Source organism: Candoia aspera, chromosome 10 (genome assembly GCF_035149785.1).
Source record: "Candoia aspera isolate rCanAsp1 chromosome 10, rCanAsp1.hap2, whole genome shotgun sequence".
Lineage (NCBI taxonomy): Eukaryota > Metazoa > Chordata > Lepidosauria > Squamata > Boidae > Candoia > Candoia aspera.
The window spans coordinates 20,454,548-20,473,556 of NC_086162.1; positions in this window are offsets into that span (position 1 = coordinate 20,454,548).

Here is a 19,009-nt window from a genome sequence, read left to right on the forward strand (position 1 = left end):
GGATTCGCCATTCACCACCAGCACCGTCGGCCGCTAGCCGTCCTTTTGGCTTTGAGCTAGCTGCGTCATCACGTCTGGGGCTAGTTGAACTCATCCTCTGTTCCTCCCCAGTAGCATTTTGACCATCTTCCGACCTGGGGGTCTCATCTTCCGATGGTATACCGACATATCTCTGGTTGTACTGATCTATTTAGTTTTCTCGGCAAGAATACTGGGGTGAGTTGCCATTACCTTCCCCAGGGATCGCATTTAGTCTGACCTCTCTGTCATGACCTTCCCGTCTTGGGTGGCCCTTCACAGTTCAGCTCATGGCGTCATTGAGGTGCTCAAGCTCCAGCACCACGACAAGGTAACGATCCTTTGCTGAAGAGGGTCCATATACAACCCTCTAAAAAATTCCTCCCATGCATGTGATGGTACTTGATTAGGTGGGGGTGGGAGCGATATTCCCAAACCTCTAGTGATATGCCAAAAAAGGGATGTATCTTTCATCCTAACTGATTGGATTACTTTCTGCCAAGATTCCTTTAATGCAGTTTGGCAACTGCATCACATACCCCTGGATCAGCCTGTTCTGGGGGAGCAGAGAACTTCCCCAAGATATTTCTAATGCTCCCGAATTCTATCGCCAAATTCGAGATAGCCATAAACCCTCCACTGCAGGGTACCTACTGCATGCAATCTCTCTAAGTAAATATAGATGGGCCTTTTCCAGAGCCCGCCTTGATGCCCTGCTGGTGGGAAGGTTTCATGGGACTCCTTTCTCACAGAGAGTTTGCCCTTGTGGATCCAGGGAGGTAGAAACTCTTGCCCATGTCCTCCTATGGTGTCCTTTTTATGATGCCCCAAGAAGTACTCTGATCTCCCCAATTATTTCTAAATGTGTGGGTCACACGGATAGATTTTACATTCTTTTAAAGGGGTGCTGATTCTTCATTCTCACTCCTGGTGGCCAAATATTTTTATCAAGCTATACAGTTACGCAAAATTTTTAACTAGATATATTGTTTTACTATTTTATTGTTTTCTATGTTTATGACAATGAAATGGTGAATTAAACCAATTTTCTTTTTCTTTTTATTGTAAAGGCTGGTCAAAGACCGTAATAAAGTATTACAATACATTACAACTCCCCCAAGACAAAATACTTCTTTGCTAGTAAAGGTAAAGGTTTCCCTTGACGTAAAGTCCAGTCATGTCCGACTCTAGGGGGCGGTGCTCATCTCCGTTTCTAAGCCTTAGAGCCGGCGTTGTCTGTAGACATTTTCCAGGTCATGTGGCCAGCATGACGACACGGAACGCCGTTACCTTCCCGCCGAAGCGGTACCTATTGATCTACTCACATTTGCATGTTTTCGAACTGCTAGGTGAGCAGGAGCTGGGACTAGCAACGGGAGCTCACCCCGCCGCGTGGTTTCAAACCGCCGACCTTCCGATCAGCAGCTCAGCGGTTTAACCCGCAGCGCCACCGCGTCCCTTTGCTTTGCTACAGAGCTGAAAATTCTGTTTCCCTGCAACTAGGCCAGCTGAGAGCCCCAGGGGCAGGTGGCTCATCTGTAGAAAAGATTCTGCCACTTCAGGAAGTGGTTCACGGTGATCCGAAGCTCGACGACACCCAAAACCCAACAAACTGCTTCTGGCTCCAGAAATGCATCACATACCCCCAGATCAGCCTGTTCTGGGGGAGCAGTGAACTTCCCCAAGACAAAATACTTCTTTGCTGCGGAGCTGAAAGCCAACCACATCAGCTGCAGGAGCTGATTCCAATTGCTCAAGGGAAGGTTGATGAACCCGGAAACTTATGAGGATCCCATAACTGGCAAAGCCATGCTATTTAGTTCTATTAATATCACAGATGGATCTGGAGGGAAAAAATAGCCCAATCAACTCTCACTCCAGCTTCCTGCCCTTTCCCAGCCTTCAGATACATAGCCAATGTCTCCTTTCTCTCTGCCTATCAGCTTTGCTTAACTCAGACCGTGTTTCCACCCCAGTGTCTCTTTTGCTTTTCCTTTCCTTGTGCCTTTAAGAGCAGCTGAAACCCTTGGCAGCAGCTGAAGGGTTTTTTTTTTTTCATATGACTTTTATCAGAGCTAGTAAAGTTTCATCTGTTGCTTTCCTGCATGACAGGCTGCAGATACAGCCCAAGGGGCAGATCCATGGCAAGTCCTTTAGAAAGAACTCTTAATAAAGTCAAGTAGCAGGGAAATTCTAAATGGCTATATTTCAGCAGGTGTAACTAGATTGGTTAGAAACTTGGCATCTTCGTTTGCACAGCTAGCTGAGTTGGGTTAGTTTTAACTCTGGCAAAAAGGGAAAGTTGTGAAAAAAGGGCATCTTTTGATGATTGCCTCACTTAGCCTTATGCAATGATGAGGATTCCAGGGAGATTTCTGCATATCATTGTTCAGATTTTAGACTTCTTCATACACAGCGCCATAGTTCACAAAATTGTGGAAAGCGTTAAGTATATATAGGTTTCAAGAAACAATGCATCAAAGAGCTGTATCTTAAATAGTTCAACATGAGTATGCGAGCATTGGAGTTTTAAATTGCACAACTAATGTACAAAGGAAGACAAAGGAAAGCTGTGTGATTTAAAAACAGTGTCCTGAATGTTTGGATTAAAAGCATAGAAACCAGTTAATATATTAATGCAAAGCCAGGTATCATAAATGGATTAATAAATATAAATATAAATATCATAAAGTTATTCAAAAGTGATGCAGGCAAGAAAGATATCCCAAATCCCAAATGAAATCCCATGTGCCAAGTGAAATAAATGGACTTACCACAATTGGAAAGAATATATTGCTCCTTATGATGCAGATGGACTGTATTCTTTAACTATTCAGCTATGCAGCAATCTTTTTATTTATTTGATTATTTGATTATTTATTTATCTGATTTCTATAGCCGCCCATCTCAGCGAGTGAGTCTGGGCGGCTTACAACAATAAAACCATAAAACAATTAAAAGAATCACAATTAAAACAGTTAAAATATAAAATAAATACAAAATAAGTATACATGGCTGCCAAGTGAGCAGTGCACGGATGTTAATACAGCCAAGAGACGGGACCATCCACACGCTCGAGGCCCCAGGCCCGGGCACAAAGCCAGGTCTTCACGGCCTTACGAAAGGCCAGCAGGGTCGGGGACATCCTAATTTCTGGAGGGAGGATGTTCCAGAGGGCAGGCGCTACGGAAGAGAAGGCCCGCCTTCTAGTTCCCGCCAACCGACACTCCCTGGCTGACAGGACCCGCAGCATACCCAACCTACTAGATCGAATTGGACAGGCAGAAACAACGGAGAAGGCGGTCCCTTAGTTAACCCGGTCCCAAGCCATGAAGGGCTTTAAAGGTGACAACCAGCACCTTGAATTGCACCCAGAAGCACACCCACAACCAATGCAGCTCCCGTAGCAGTGGTGTTACATGTGTCGAGTGCCCGACACCATTTACTATCTGTGCAGCTGCATTCTGCACCAGCTGAAGCTTCTGAATGCTCTTCAAGGGCAGCCCCATGTAGAGCGCATTACGGTAGTCCAGACGGGAGGTCACAAGGGCATGAGTGACTGTGAGCAAAGCCTCTTGGTCTAGGAATGGGCGCAGCTGGCGCACAACCTGAAGGTGTGCAAAGGCCCTCCTAGCCACGGCTGCCACCTGCTCTTCGAGCAGGAGCCGTGAGTCTATGAGGACCCCCAGATTGTGCACTGGGATAATCTGGGGCAGTGCAACCCCATCCAAGACCAGAAGTGGAAAAACCTTAGCATCGGGAGGCCCACAAACCCAAAGCCACTCAGTCTTGCTTGGGTTGAGTCGAAGCCCATTGTACCCCATCCAGGCCCTCACAGCCTCCAGGCACTGGGTCAGGACATCCACGGCATCACTCAGGCAGTCTAGGGTAGAGATATAAAGCCGAGTATCATCAGCATATTGATGGTATCTGGCAACTTTATCTGCCAGATGCCCAGCATATTCCTCACGGCAACCCTGCAGGTGGAGCTTGGTATTACTCCCTCTGAGGAGGGACTGAGTCACCCAAAATAGGGCCGCCAGATGGCTATCTGCAGATGCAATAAGGGCGGAGAAATAACCACGTTTCGCTGCCCTTACCGCCACGAGGTAGGCTCTAATAGTGGCTCTAGCTCGTGTTCGGTCATCTTCGTTCCCCGTCTTCCACCAGCGGCACTCCAGGTGTCTCTTAGCCCTCCTAAGCCTCCTCAGCTCCTCTGTGAACCGCTGGGAGCTGTGGGAGCCATGGGCATGGAGAGGCCACTCAGGCGCGATCCGATCCAAGGCCCCGGCCGCTCCCTCATTCCACGCGGCCACCAAGGCCTCAGTCGGACCATGCAGCAGACTTCCCAGAACAACCCCAAGCTCCCTCTGAAACCCAACTGGGTCCATCAGTCGCCTGGGGCGGGCCGATCTAATAGGCCCAGCCTCCCTGTGGAGGGTGGTGGTGCCAGAGAACTGGAGGCTCACCAGGCAGTGATCTGACCATGATAGGGGAGAAACTGAGATCTCCCCCAATTTCAGAGCACTCTGCCGCTGCTCCGACAGAAAAACCAGGTCAGGTGAATGACCACCATTATGCATCAGGCCCTGGATTACTTGGGACAGGCCATGGCTGTCATGGTAACCATGAGCTCCTGAGCTACCTCCAACCCCACCCCCAAGGAAGGCAGGTTGAAATCCCCCCAGACCATAAGCCTGGGGAACTTCACTGCCAACCCGGCTACGGAGTCAAGGAGCTCAGGCAGGGAAGTTGCTACGCAGCAGGGAGGCTGGTACAATAGCAACAGTCCCAGCTGATCCCTAGAGCCCAACTTAACAAACAGGATCTCGCACCCGGCAATCTGAGGAGCAGCACCCCTGGATGCCTCCCAAGTGTCTCGGATGACCACCGCCACCCCACCGCCCCTACCCTGGAGTCTCAGTTGGTGCCACACCTGGTAACCAGCTGGGCACATTTCAGAAAGGGGAACTCCCCCTTCCTCTCCCAGCCAGGTTTCTGTAATACAAGCCAGGTCAGCTTTCTCATCCACGATCAAATCATGGATGAGGGTGGCCTTATTACAAACTGACCTGGCATTCAGTAGCAGCATCCGACAGCCCAGGGCCTTGAAAGTCTGCCAACCAGGACCCAGGAGTGAGTTCAAGGGGCTGGAATGTGCCACAGGAACAATATACCTGTGACCCCTTCCACATACAAATCTTGCCCGTCTCCCGCCATTTCTCCCTCTACCCGTCACTCCTGGGATACTATAGCCTGCCCTCATCCCTTCAGAACCCTTCCCCCTCCCCTGTCTATCAAATTCCATGCCCAGGCCTGCACCCACCACCTCACAACAACCTACAATCCAACAAAACTCCTTAATACCTAAGGTGCTTCTGCAGTATTAGCACTCAGCACCTCAAGTTAATTTCTTCTGCCTCTTTATCACTGATGGGAAGTTCCGTTGCATGCAATCTTTATTTGTCCTATTTTATTTGCAAAAGGTATTGAAGTTCAAGGCTGAAATTCAAGGTTTAAGAAATCCATGTTGTCTTCAGCAACTTCTGATCAATAAAGAATGATCTAAAAGTTGTAACTGTATTAAATAACTTTATTAGAATTTTAAACAAGAAAGATAAAAACTGCCAGAAACTACCATTGAAGATGGAAAGGAAAGGAAAGGAAAGGAAAGGAAAGGAAAGCCAAAATGCAGGGAAAAAAAGGGGAAAAAAAATATAAAGAAATGACTTCCAATTTTCTTTTACAGTAATAGGTATAAATTTAAATTAAACTCTTACTCTACAGTTAAAACATAACTTTCATTTTTTTTCTATCAGCTACTGTTTTTTTTAGCATCAAAACCATATATTATGATTTCATTTTTTTTCTGTTTCACGCAAAAAGTCCCAAAGAGGTTTCCAATTGGCATTAAACTTAATTAGTGTCTTTTCTCTGATCAAGGCTGTCAGTTTAGCCATCTCAGCAAGTTCCATCATCTTCACCATCCACTCTTCCATTATGGGTAATATCAAATCTTTCCACTGTTGCGCGTATAAACGTCCTGCTGCGTAACTATGAAGAAATGTAGACCTGGCCTTGGAGATGGGAGGAAATGAGTGAACCACTGAAGGGGCCTTCAGACACAGTCCTGAGGAAGAGAGAAGTGTGAGAAAGAAACTCAAAATAACTGTTTTGTTGGTATAAGATGGGGCAGAGAGAAACACTGTCTAATGGTATGTGGGAATGACCTTGGGAGACAGGAGGATAATCCACAGACTTCAGCATACCTTAAACTCTATACATCTAATTTCTTTTTTCCTTGTAAGAAAGAACTTTGAATTCAATCTGTCACAGGCAATTCTATCCTGGTTGAAAGTAGTCTCAGTTCCATGCTTGGCCACAGATTGACCTTGCTTCATCATCAAAATCCATGTCACCTAAAGCCATAGAGCAACTTCCTGTGCTAAATATCCTAAAGACCATGAGTATCAGCCACTTTAATTCCAATCTATAGGAACAGTATGAAGGATCAATCGAAAGAACCCTCCTGGGCCAGAAATTGCTTTCAATATTGCCTGTTCTTCATTTTCCCCCCATCCACACTGTCCCCACTCATAAAACTAATACCAGCAGTTCACCTCCAATTCCTGAAAGATTCTCTCCCAGGATTAGCTAGGAAGAAGTGGTGCTTTCAGAAGCTCCAGACTTTCTACTCATCCTGATAGAAGGTCACTGCATTTTCCATAATTTTGCCCAGTGAATAGTGAAGGAAAGATTGGTAGGAGAAAAAAAGTTGCATCATATTATTGTGGCCAGTAGCTAGATCATCCACAAAGATAGATACATTAGTATAATATTAGTTAATGTGTTACTGGAAGGACTGTAAAATCAGGGCAATAAAAGAATGAAGAAATATCCTCATAGAATAACCAGTGGAGGAAAAACATTTGTCTAGGTTGAAGCAGATTTAGATTTCTCTAGGGGTCCAGTCCCATTCAGTGGATCTTTCCGTCTTGGGGAGAGCATACCACTTTCCATCATCCTTCCAACAAAGAAGGGAAAGTGAAGCTGGATTAAGAAGAGAAATTAAACTGTCCCGTGGACAAAGCTATATGCTTTCTCCAGAATAAAGTAAGTTTTGAAATCCCAATGTGATGTCTGTCTTGCCAGCTTCAACAGCCACTCCAGTATCTGCTTTTTCTCATCCACTAATTCCTGACATCAGCCCCACTCTTTCTCGCTGAAACAGTCTACATGCTTGGACTGGCAAACATCACATTCCAAAGACGTTCCTAGAGGACAAACAGGGAAAAAGGTTTTACAAAATATATTAGATAGACAGCTTTTCCCATTGTTTGTCCAGAAATACATTAATCAAAATGGTCATGGGCGTTCTTACCAGTTGTGAAAAGCATTGAAAAGAAGATAAAATGGCGCATGCAATTTAAAATGCACGCATCTCATTCTGTGGGATGAATCTAAGTCTATATAGACTTAGAATCATGGGCAGTTTAACATTTGGCTTTTAAAATAGTCAGGTTTTGCACTAACCCAAAGATTTGATTCTGCCATGTATGTATTCATTACAGATTAAAACTTCAACAAAACCCCTACTTATATCGCGTAACTTGTTCTAGGCTTACTAGTTAATCTTGAATTAGCTGGCTTGCTAAGGAGAAAAATACAGCTCTGTGCAAGTCACTGAAAAATGTTTTGTAGCCCTACAAACAGAAATACAATATAAAAAATAAAGGTCTCTCCTGGTAATTATATGAACATGTCAGTGCAGTTTCCTTAGCCAGAAAAACAGGAGCAGTTTACAACTGCCGTCTTCTTATATGTCTGCTCACCTTCTCAGTCTACACCAGCTTTCTCAACCTTTTGACCCTGGAGGAACCCTTGAAATATTTTTCAGGCCTCGGGGAACCCCTGGCCATTCAGGCTCAAATAGAGGCCAGAAGTGACAAAATTATTATATTCGTTTCATGGGTAGGCCTGGATATACGCATTAACTGTGTTCTTAAACTAAAAATAAAGAATAATGCCTCTTTAATGTGATATTACCTACATTTGCCTCTCTCCTCTCCTCTCCTTCTCGTCAAGCCTAAAAAGGGAGGAGGGCTACAGAGAGAAAAAAGGGAGGGAGCAGGAGAAGTAGAAGGGAAAAGTTGCTGGCAGAAAGACTGTGGGAAGTAACCCAACACCAGCGCTGTGTTATCCACCCTGCTGTAAATACTTTCTGTATATACCATCTTTATATAGTATAAAAACATTTTAAAAAGCCTCCACTGTCATGTGTTTCTGTATCTATTGCCACCTTTCTTCGTAATACCCCTCCAGTCCAAATATGAACTCTGTCACACTCATCAACGTACATTTTAGAACACCCAACGTAGACAAAAGATTATAATAGGTTGTTAATAGAGTGTAATGATAACGTAACCAGTGAAATGGAAGTGATGATTTGAAAATTCTATAAAGGGGGCTTGTACTCCATTCCCTCCCTGAGATTTTTAGCTCATTGGTCTCCGGTACCGTTTCTATCAATGAATCAATTTATACTTCAAGGTGATTGTGTCCTGACCTCTGGTTCAAATGTATCCTAAGGGAAAAAACATTCTTCATCTTGTTCTGGAAAGAAAATTGGTTTTGGAGAAAGGTTTTTTTTTCAACAGCAGAGAGATAGCTAGGTTTGTCTGCTTTAGTACATAGAATAATCTTGGGTCACCTTCAGGGCTGAAAAACACATGATTGCCTGACTTTTCATTGGGTGTGAAAATGCAGGGACATACTTCAGGGTTGTTCTCAGTAACCTTTTGACTTCCTATCCCTTTTGTTCCCTTTTATTTTAAAGTACAACTAGAACAAAAAAGAACAGAAAAAGAATAAAATAAAAAAAAAGAGTGAGAAGGAAATAGAAAAGAGGTGTAACCCTGTTGTGTAAAATAAGAATGTTTGAAGTAATTTTAGACTGGTGCTGTCTATAAAGATAATCTACCTCTATAGCACTTCCAAACTGTTACTGAAGTCAAATCAATATTGCGTAATTAACATAGCCAATATAATGATCAATCAGAATGAAGGATGAATAAGAGTTTCTATCTTATCTGAGAATTCTTGGAGTTGAAGTCCGCACAGCTTAGAGTTGCCAAGGTTGAGGAACCCTGCTTTAGACTGTCCTTATCCAGCTGACTGTAAACTATTATCAAATGCTAAGCATGTATAGGCCATGGCAATCAGAACCAACTTGGAGCAGTGTACAGCCCCCCTCCATAAGTCAGGATAAAAGCAAAAGACAATATATAGCCATGTATCATAGTCAGTAAAATTACCTATACCTATATAAAATTGGGGGAGATGGGTGGTGATAGAAATTTGAAAAATCAGTAAATAAATAAATAAAATTACCTATATATAGGAATGAAACCCAGGCGACAAAGCAGAACAATGACTTTCAGGTGCTCAGGGGACAAACACAATCATTCAGATCACATGCCCGGTTTAAGTAGCCCAGTCTAAACGACAAAAGGAAATGTCTCGAGGAATGCTGTTCTACAGGAGGAGGGCTATGACAGACAAGGCATTTTCTGAACCAGGGGATGTACTTGATCCTGTTTGACAGAAAGATCTTACTGGGAGAAGGTTCTGCAGAATTCAGGTCATCAGCCATGGAGGGCTTCAAATGTGAATACTTAATTTATTTATTTATCAATCGTATTTCTTTACTGCCCATCTCGTATGCAACAACTCTATTAGCATAATATTGGCACCCTGAATTACTCCCCAAGGCCAAGTGGTAACCAGTGTAGCTCCACAGGGGGTCAGTGGGGAGTGCCACTGAAGTCTGGACCAGCCATGGCTTCTGAATGCTCTTCAAGGGCAGTCCCGTGTAAGGTACATTGCAATGATTGAATAGAGAGGTAACAAAGCTACACGGGACTATGAGTGAAGCCTCCTGTTCCAAGAGGGGTTGTAACTGATGGACCTGATGAAGCTGGGTGAAGGCCTCTTAGCCATAACCGCCATTTACGTTTCCTGTTCTCTCCTAATTTTCCATAAAGATGATGCAAATTTAGGTTTGGGCTTTTATTTTGATTCTAATCTCTAGCTAAACACATTGTTGGAAATTGTTCCCTGTTTCCCCTCACCCTCAAAATGTAAAGTTTTATTATTACTTTCTTTCCATTGGTTACAACTAGAAATCAAAGGGAACCAAAGTCTTCAGGGTAATGATCCTTGCTACAGAAGCTTATGCTGAAATGAGAAGGTTGTTTTCACCAGTACAGAGACAGTGCTAGTGATTACTTCATTATAGGAAGAGCTTCATGAACAGGAATGAAGAGAGAGCAAGGAGAAAGGATGCAACTGTTTGCTGGGGATTGTCAGATGTAGTTGTTTCAATCAACTGGGTAGTCTTGAGGCTTTCAATGGTAGGCTTGGAGCCTTCGACCGTAGGCGTGGTGGCTTTGAGCGTAGGCGTGGTGGCTTTGAGCGTAGGCGTGGTGACTTTGAGCGTAGGCGTGGTGGCTTTGAGCGTAGGCGTGGTGTCTTTGAGCGTAGGCGTGGTGGCTTTGAGCGTAGGCGTGGTGGCTTTGAGCGTAGGCGTGGTGGCTTTGAGCGTAGGCGTGGTGGCTTTGAGCGTAGGCGTGGTGGCTTTGAGCGTAGGCGTGGTATCTTCAACTGTAGATGTGGGGGGGTTGGATCTTTTAACTTGGGATTGGATTTCAGACCTTGATATTTTCCTATTGGCCAGTGTTTCACCTCCTTCAGTTTCCATCTTTCCAACTTGTAAAGAACTACATTCAATTTTTACATTGGCTTTTACAAAAGAGTATTCTCTTCTGCTCCCAAGACACTTGGATGTCTGATAGCAGGACTTTACAATGCTAAAGCTGGTCTTTTTCCCTGGATAGGAATATTCAAGAGAAGTAGTCATGGAAATGGTGACTGTGATTAGCTGCTACCCCCCTTTCCCCAACCTATACCCCTCCAAATGATTTAAGAGTTTGGACTATTGCTGTTATCAGCCATAGATGCCAAGGAAGGATTCACCTAATTAAATTCACCCATCCTTTATCACGGAAGGTTCATAAAAACTCAAGAAGAAAGCAGGTGCTTTACCTGGGGAAAGTCTTTTGCAAGCTGGAGTGGGGAAAATTTGTTTATTGAGTAAAGCAGATTCCTGAGCTTTGGATAAAAGGGGAGGGAGGGTCCTGGCTGGCCAATAACTCACCTATTATGGTTTCAGTTACTATGGTGGCACAGGTATCTTTGTCTTCTCTGCACAGCTCTAATTTGCCAGTACAGTTTTTGTTAAACCCATTGCAACTTTCACACATTAGACAGGTTCCTAGAGGAGAAATGGGGGAAAAAAAGGTTCATAATGTATTAGGGATATTCAATAGATTAGACCAAATCCAGGGCTAAACGTGTGGTATGGGCCAAATCTGTGGGCCTTCTGAAACTTCCAAAGAAACTTTTTTGGGGGGCGGGGGGAGGAATGCTTTCGAGCCAGTTTTTGACTCCTGGCAACTGCCTGTACTAGTCCCTGCAGTTTTCTTGGCAAGGCTTTTCAGAAGTGGGTTGCCATTGCCACCTTCCTAGGGCTGGGAAAGAGTGACTGGCCCAAGGTCACCGAGCTGGCTTCATGCCCAAGGCAGGACTAGAACTCACGGCCTATGGGCTTCTAGCCTGGTACCTTTACCACTACCCAGAACTGGCTCTCTTTCCAAAGAAACTACAGATGAACTAAAAATGAATGAATCAGTGGCTTATTATGCCCCAAGGCCAGAAAAATGGCCAGCAACATCCTGAAGCCTACAAGCAGTAATATAATAGATAATAGAACAACAATATCATAAAAGCAATTAGAGAGTATATACTATAACTGAGAAAGAGCTGGTTTTGCAGATTAGCTGGCATCCCCTCTTTATCAGTTGCTACACTTGCTGTGCACCCAGATTTTGCCATATTTGAGATAGTAGCAGTTGCCAGCCTGCAGCTCAATGGGCCAGAAGGGATTCATCTTGCTGGCCCAGAGGGTTTTCTTAAAAGGGCATAATAAATTGGTGGCCCTGAGCCCTATAACATTTGCAGTGTAGCAGACCATGCCCAACATCAGTGCCAGTGTTGGAGGGTGTGTGTGTGTGGCTTTCTACTTGTAGTTCCTTGATTGGGGTATTGTTTTCTGTGTGATTGTTTGTCTGGTGTTAACCCCTGCTTATCTGGGTGTTAGCTGCTGGCGGGGATGTGTTCTGATCTTTTTGTTTCCTTCTTAGCTTTTTTATTGTCTCTTTTGAATGGTGTGTAAATGTGGTTTATCTCTATGTGTCTGTTGATGGCTGAAAACCATCACAGCAAGCTACTGTATATAAACAGGAAGCAAAACCCCACACTCACCAGCACTGATGCCATTACCTAGTCAGGTTATAAAATGTCTGCAAGCAAACAACCAAGCTCAGAGAGCGCCAAGGACTCCATAGTCCAACCCTGAGCACAGAGAGTCTCTTCTATTGGAACAATGCACTTTGCCCAGAAAACGCTACCCTACCTCTCTGAAATTTGTCTATTAGAATTCCCAACTGTCCAATCTCTTTGTCTGAAATTGGATATTTGTCACTCTTCAGAACTGTCTAGCATTTCTCTCTAGACAGACAAGTCAGCCCCGGGCTTTTTCTATGCAAGTTAAAGCGAGGAGGTGAGTATTTCATCATATTGGATCCCGTGTCAATCTGATATCCTCTGTTTCAGTCAAAATCAGTATCCATAGCAAGTATTTTTGAAAATATCAAAGCATGCCCAAAACAAACCAATCCTTACAGTGAGTGTACAAATTTACACCATTCCTCAGGAAAACAGTTTTCCTGTTTCAGATAAATTGCTACCTAGACATCAGGAAACAAAAGTCAGGTCAATTCCAGGGGTCACTTATGCTTAACCTAGCAGCTGATTAAGCAAAAATGCAGCTAACCAAGGCCCAATAAACCAGTAATATCTATCAAACAAAAACTTGGAAGGTTAGACTTTAAAGACTAAAAATCCAGTCTTTGCTGGAGCCCTACCTCAGCTATAGGTCATTAGAGAGATTGAAAAGTGCCTATTCCACCCTTTGAAACATCATCCCCCCAGAAATTAGATTGGTCTGATCCTGCTGGCCTTCCATAAGGCCTTAAAGGCATGGTTGTGTCACTGAGCTTGGGGATCCAGATGTATGGCTGAGCCCATGCAATGGTTGTGTTGATGATCTGTTGTGGGTGATTATGTTTTTTCTTTACAAATATAAAACAGTTAAAATTATGAATCTGAGATGGGCAGCCACATAAATTGAAATAAATAAATAAATATTTTATTTTATTTTATTTATCCAATTTATATGGCCGCCCATCTCACTTTTACAAGCAACTCTGGCTTACAACAAAGTTAAAACAGTAATAAATGCCTAAAAATCACTATGATTATTAACAATTAAAAACATCAAAGACTATAAAAAACCAAACTAAAACAAGAAGTAGACGAAGAAATGTTAATAATAGTGAAACCACCTCACTAGCTCACCCATCCCCTGGGGTCCCCAGGCCTGCCGACACAACCAAGTCTTGAGGGACCTTCAGAAGCTTAGAAGTGATGAGGCCAACCTCATCTCAGGGAGGAGAAGATTCTACAACATAGGCACCACCATAGAAAAGGCCCGCCACCTAGGGCCACCTAAACGTAGCTCCCAAGACGATGGAACCCATAACATGCCCTCTCTGCTGGATCTGGTGGGATGGGCAGGTGAAATCAGGGAGAGGTGGCCCCCCAAATAACCCAGCCCCATGCCATGCTGGGCTTTAAAGGTCAACACCAGCACCTTGAATTGGACCTGGAAACAATCTGGCAACCAATGCAGCTTGCAGAGCAGGGGTATAACATGTGCTGTACAAAAAACACACATAACTGCTCACGCGACAGCATTTAGCACCAGCTGATGTTTACGGATACACTTCAAGGGCAGCCCCATGTAAAGTGCATTGCAGTAGTCCAACTGGGAGGTGACCAGGGCATGAGTGATTGTATACCACCTTGAGTTGTACAACAAAGCAGGATATAAATCTAAGGAATAAAAATCCTGGGTAGGGTTTGCTTGTTGTTGTTTATTTGTTCAGTCACTTCCGACTATTTGTGACTTCATGGACCAGCCCATGCCAGAGCTTCCTGTCGGTCGTCAACATCCCCAGCTCCCCCAGGGACGAGTCCGTCACCTCTAGAATGTCATCTGTCCATCTTGGCCTTGGTCGGCCCCTCTTCCTTTTGCCCTCCACTCTCCCTAGCATCAGCATCTTCTCCAGGCTGTCCTGTCTTCTCATTATGTGGCCAAAGTATTTCAGTTTTGCCTTTAATATCGTTCCCTCAAGTGAGCAGTCTGGCTTGATTTCCTGGAGGATGGACTGGTTGGATCTTCTTGTAGTCCAAGGCACCCTCAGAATTTTCCTCCAACACCACAGTTCCAAAGCATCCATCTTCCTTCTCTCAGCCTTCCTTATGGTCCAGCTCTCGCAGCCACATGTTACTACGGGGAACACCATTGCTTTAACTATGTGGACCTTTGTTGTCAGTGTGATGTCTCTGCTCTTAACTATTTTATCGAGATTTGTCATTGCTCTTCTCCCAAGGATTAAGCGTCTTCTGATTTCCTGACTGCAGTCAGCATCTGCAGTAATCTTCGCACCTAGAAATACAAAGTCTGTCACTGCTTCTACATTTTCTCCCTCTATTTGCCAGTTATCAATCAAGCTGGTTGCCATAATCTTGGTTTTTTTGAGGTTTAGCTGCAAGCCAGCTTTTGCACTTTCGTCTTTCACCTTCATCATAAGGTTCCTCAGTTCCTCTTCGCTTTCAGCCATCAAAGTGGTATCATCTGCATATCTGAGATTGTTAATGTTTCTTCCAGAGATTTTCACTCCAGCCTTGGATTCCTCAAGCCCAGCATGTCGCATGATGTGTTCTGCGTACAAGTTGAATAGGTAGGGTGAGAGTATACAGCCCTGCCGTACTCCTTTCCCAATCTTAAACCACAGTCCGTTGTGGTCTGTTCTTACTGTTGCTACTTGGTCGTTATACAGATTCTGCAGGAGGCAGACAAGATGACTTGGTATCCCCATACCACTAAGAACTTGCCACAATTTGTTATGGTCCACACAGTCAAAGGCTTTAGAATAGTCAATAAAACAGAAATAGATGTTTTTCTGAAACTCCCTGGCCTTTTCCATTATCCAGCGGATATTGGCAATTTGGTCCCTAGTTCCTCTGCCTTTTCTAAACCCAGCTTGTACATCTGGCAATTCTTGCTCCATGAATTGCTGAAGTCTACCTTGCAGGATCTTGAGCATTACCTTACTGGCATGTGAAATGAGTGCTACTGTTTGATAGTTTGAACATTCTTTAGTATTTGCTAGTGGCTCAATATTAACTAAGAAGCCTTTTGCATCTTGAAGAGATGAAGGCAAGAATGTCTCTCCAGAGGGAGTTGGAGCCTCCTCTCACTTCTGGGTTTCAGGAAGCAACTTACTGTTTGACCACCTAGAACTTTAGAGCTTTCTGAAGGGGTTTTCCAAGTGAGAAGGCTTAGCAGAAGGATTAAATCTGTCCTGTATGATCAGGCAGAATTGGCATGCTCCAGGTCCCATCCTTTAAGCAGTGTTACTTGATGGGACCTAGGAAGCACTTAGGATATTCTCTGTTGCAGACCCTGCTCTCTGGAACACCCCCTCCTCCTGATATATACAAATAATAATAATAATAATGGCCACAGCAGCAACGATGACAATGACGATGATGGCAACGTTCAAGTAGCTCTAAAAAGCTGGCTCTTTCCCCAGGGTGGGTGGTGGGTCCTGCATGTTTGATTGTATTTCAATGGTTGTTTTCTTCTGGCATGTGGGTATGTTTTTGAAATGATACTATATTATTGTTTTTAGTGTATGCTACCCAGAATCCTTATGGAGTTGGGCGGCCTTATACATTTCTCAAGGAAATAAATAAATAAATAAATAAAATCCCATCTGAATGGCTTGGATGGTACCACCCAGCCCTTAATGCAATTTTTGGCTCAGGGGGAGCCATCTATGGAAGCCTGATGTTAATGGAGGGTAGGCAGAATAGCCCTGTTATTTCATTGATAAACGGCCAGCCTTCGATCCCTTCTAGTTCTAGCTTTCTTTCTGTGTCCACCTTGCTGATTTCACCTTGATCCAGGTTTATTGTTTCCCCAGCAAAAGGTTGGCCGTTAAAATTTGGTTTCATCCCATTGATTTCGATGGAACCACCCTTTCTACATGTGCATCTATGCGCATCTATTCTTACCTGTAGCAAGAAGCAGCGAGAAACAGAAGAGTCCCACGAGGGCCTGCATGCCGATGGGATCACCTAGTCTCAAGATTGATGCAAAGATGAACGCTCTAGCAGAAACTTCTGCAAAGAAAAATACAAATAAAATCACTGCTAAACAAATATGGGGCAGGTGGCTTTTTCATGACTGCATTTTTTAATAATGGGAGGCGGGAGGTGCTGTAGGGTCTTCTGAAAGGAACAAGGGCTAGATTGGTCTTGCCATTCCCACTATTTTGTAGAGAACCACAGAGAGAACCTTTGGAGAACGAATTCGGCAGTTAGCAAAACACAATTTCAACCTGGGGAAAGAAGAGAACATTAGAAAGAAACTCCGACTGGTTCCGCCCTAACTCAGCCTTTCAAAATTTGGTTAATACAGTCGACAACAACAGAATTCCAGTATTTCTCGGGGGGTGGGGTGTCTGTTTCCTGACCTGGCCTACCTTGAAAGGTTGACACATTCGGGGAGATTTAGGGGGCTGTTTAATGAGTAAAGTTGAAGATTTGGCACCTCTATTTTCTAACGTTGGAGGAAACAATGGTCAAAAATCATGCCTCCGATTCCATCCAGCCTCCAGATTGTGCAGCTGAGCACACCATCTTGGAGGAGAATAAAGGACAAAAAGAGAGAGAAGAATTTCAGCCCTTTTGTGGCCCAGGGGGCCAGGAATTAGGCACCCCTGAACTGAAAGGCCAAGCTGTTTATTTGTTTACTTATTTATTACAGGTTTTTTTATACTGCCCGAGTCAGATGAATAAAGGAGAAAGAAAATAGATAATAAAGTTATGAAATAAAGATAGAAAGATGGAAAATAAAATGGTAAAATAGAAAGATAATCAGAAACTAACCGGAAAAAGAAATAGTGAACCAAACCAAACCAGGAAACTGATCTGGATAACTTTTTTTCTTCTGGATATACAAAATAGCTCTGCTAAAGTTTGGAAAGGCTTTTTTAGAAGCGACAAACAAAAGGGTAAACTTTACCTCATGGACGTAAAAAGAAACGTGTTAAAGTTCTGCAGGATTTTTGCTTGGATATCCAGATGATCAGCAAAGTACCTCTGGGACTTTTCTTGAAGGGGTTAAAGAATAATTTTAAAAATTCAGGGAAGATTTATAAGGTTGGCTTGTTTGACCAGGGCTAAAAGAAGAAAATAGTCATTGCTGGTTGCCCTTACTGGACTTTTGCTGAAAAAGAATGATTGACAAAGTGTTTGGATTTTGTTTTTTAATCTAAGAGATCAGTTATGGGGAGAAGAGAGATTATGTTTTATTTAGAGATGGTGATAAGTTATTATTTTTTATTTTATTTATTTATTTCTCAGATTTATACTACCACCCTCTCCCCCCACAGAGGGACTCTGAGCAGTTTACAATAAATTAAAAATTAATTTATTATAATTTTAAAATTAAATTATAATAATTATTAATTAATATTAAAATTGTTTTTACCTGCTGGGATGAAGGGGGAAGTTGCTCTTTCTTTTCTTTCTCTTTTTCTTTCTCTTTTTTTTTCTCTTTTCTATATTCCCTCCCCCCTTTTTTGTTTGTATTTTTTGCAGTTTGTATTGACTTTTATTCTTCTCATTTATAATTCTTAATAAAATTATTTGAAAAAAAGAGAGAAAAAGATAGAAATGATAAATATGGTAGCCCACTCATCGAAACATCTCACAAGATCCGGCATCCAGCGTCCTATTTGTAAATTACTGTCTTAAGGGTCTTACAGATGACCAGTAAGGGAGATGCCAGCTGTATCATCACATATTCCACATCATTTATTTATTTGATTTCTATAGCCGCCCAGAGTCACTTGTTGAGATGGGCGGCTATAGAAATCAAATAAACAAACAAACAAACAAACAAAGGAGGTTTTCCATAGCATGGAAGTGCTCTGTAGCATGGAGGTCATTTTGTGACCTTGTCCTCTTGACTTCTTACAGGGATGGGACCCTATGTGTCCCCCCTGCATGTGTTTTGTCCATATTCTCATCCATATGTTTGGTACACACTTTTTAAATATAAATATAAATTATTTTAAAACTAAGAACATTTGTTATATGTTTCTCTTCTCCAGAATGCCAGTGTGTCATAACCCTTGCGCACAAATGAAAATAGCTTAGAGCAGGTTTTTTTAAAGCCATTTTCCATGGCATTCCATAAGAACTTAATGGCATTCCATGAAAGAATTGGGGAAAAAGAAATTTCACTCAAATGCAGCCACGGTATCCATAGCAATTTTTTAAAGTGTGCCAAAAAGAGCGAGACTTGTTTTGTCAAAAACATGACGGCTGTCATTTTGCAGATCAGGGATTCTGGGAATATATATGCAGTATATTTTTAATTAACAGGTTCCACGGTCTGAGAATGTTTGAAAATCCTTAGCATACAGCAAGTTAAGTCCTTCAAATATCCTGGAGTTATCTTTCACTCTTGCCGATTTTGGAAGCAACAAATTGCACCTGCAAAAGTTAAGGCACAAAAAAATGCTAGTTTTTTTTTCCTTCTCCTGCCCTTAGGATTTTAAAGCAAAGACAGGCAGATGCTGCATGGCTCCCATATTTATGTATATGTAAAAAAAGTCTCTTCAGTGGAAGCTGTTTAACTCAGGTTTTTGAGAACCAGACTCCAGGTCTGTAG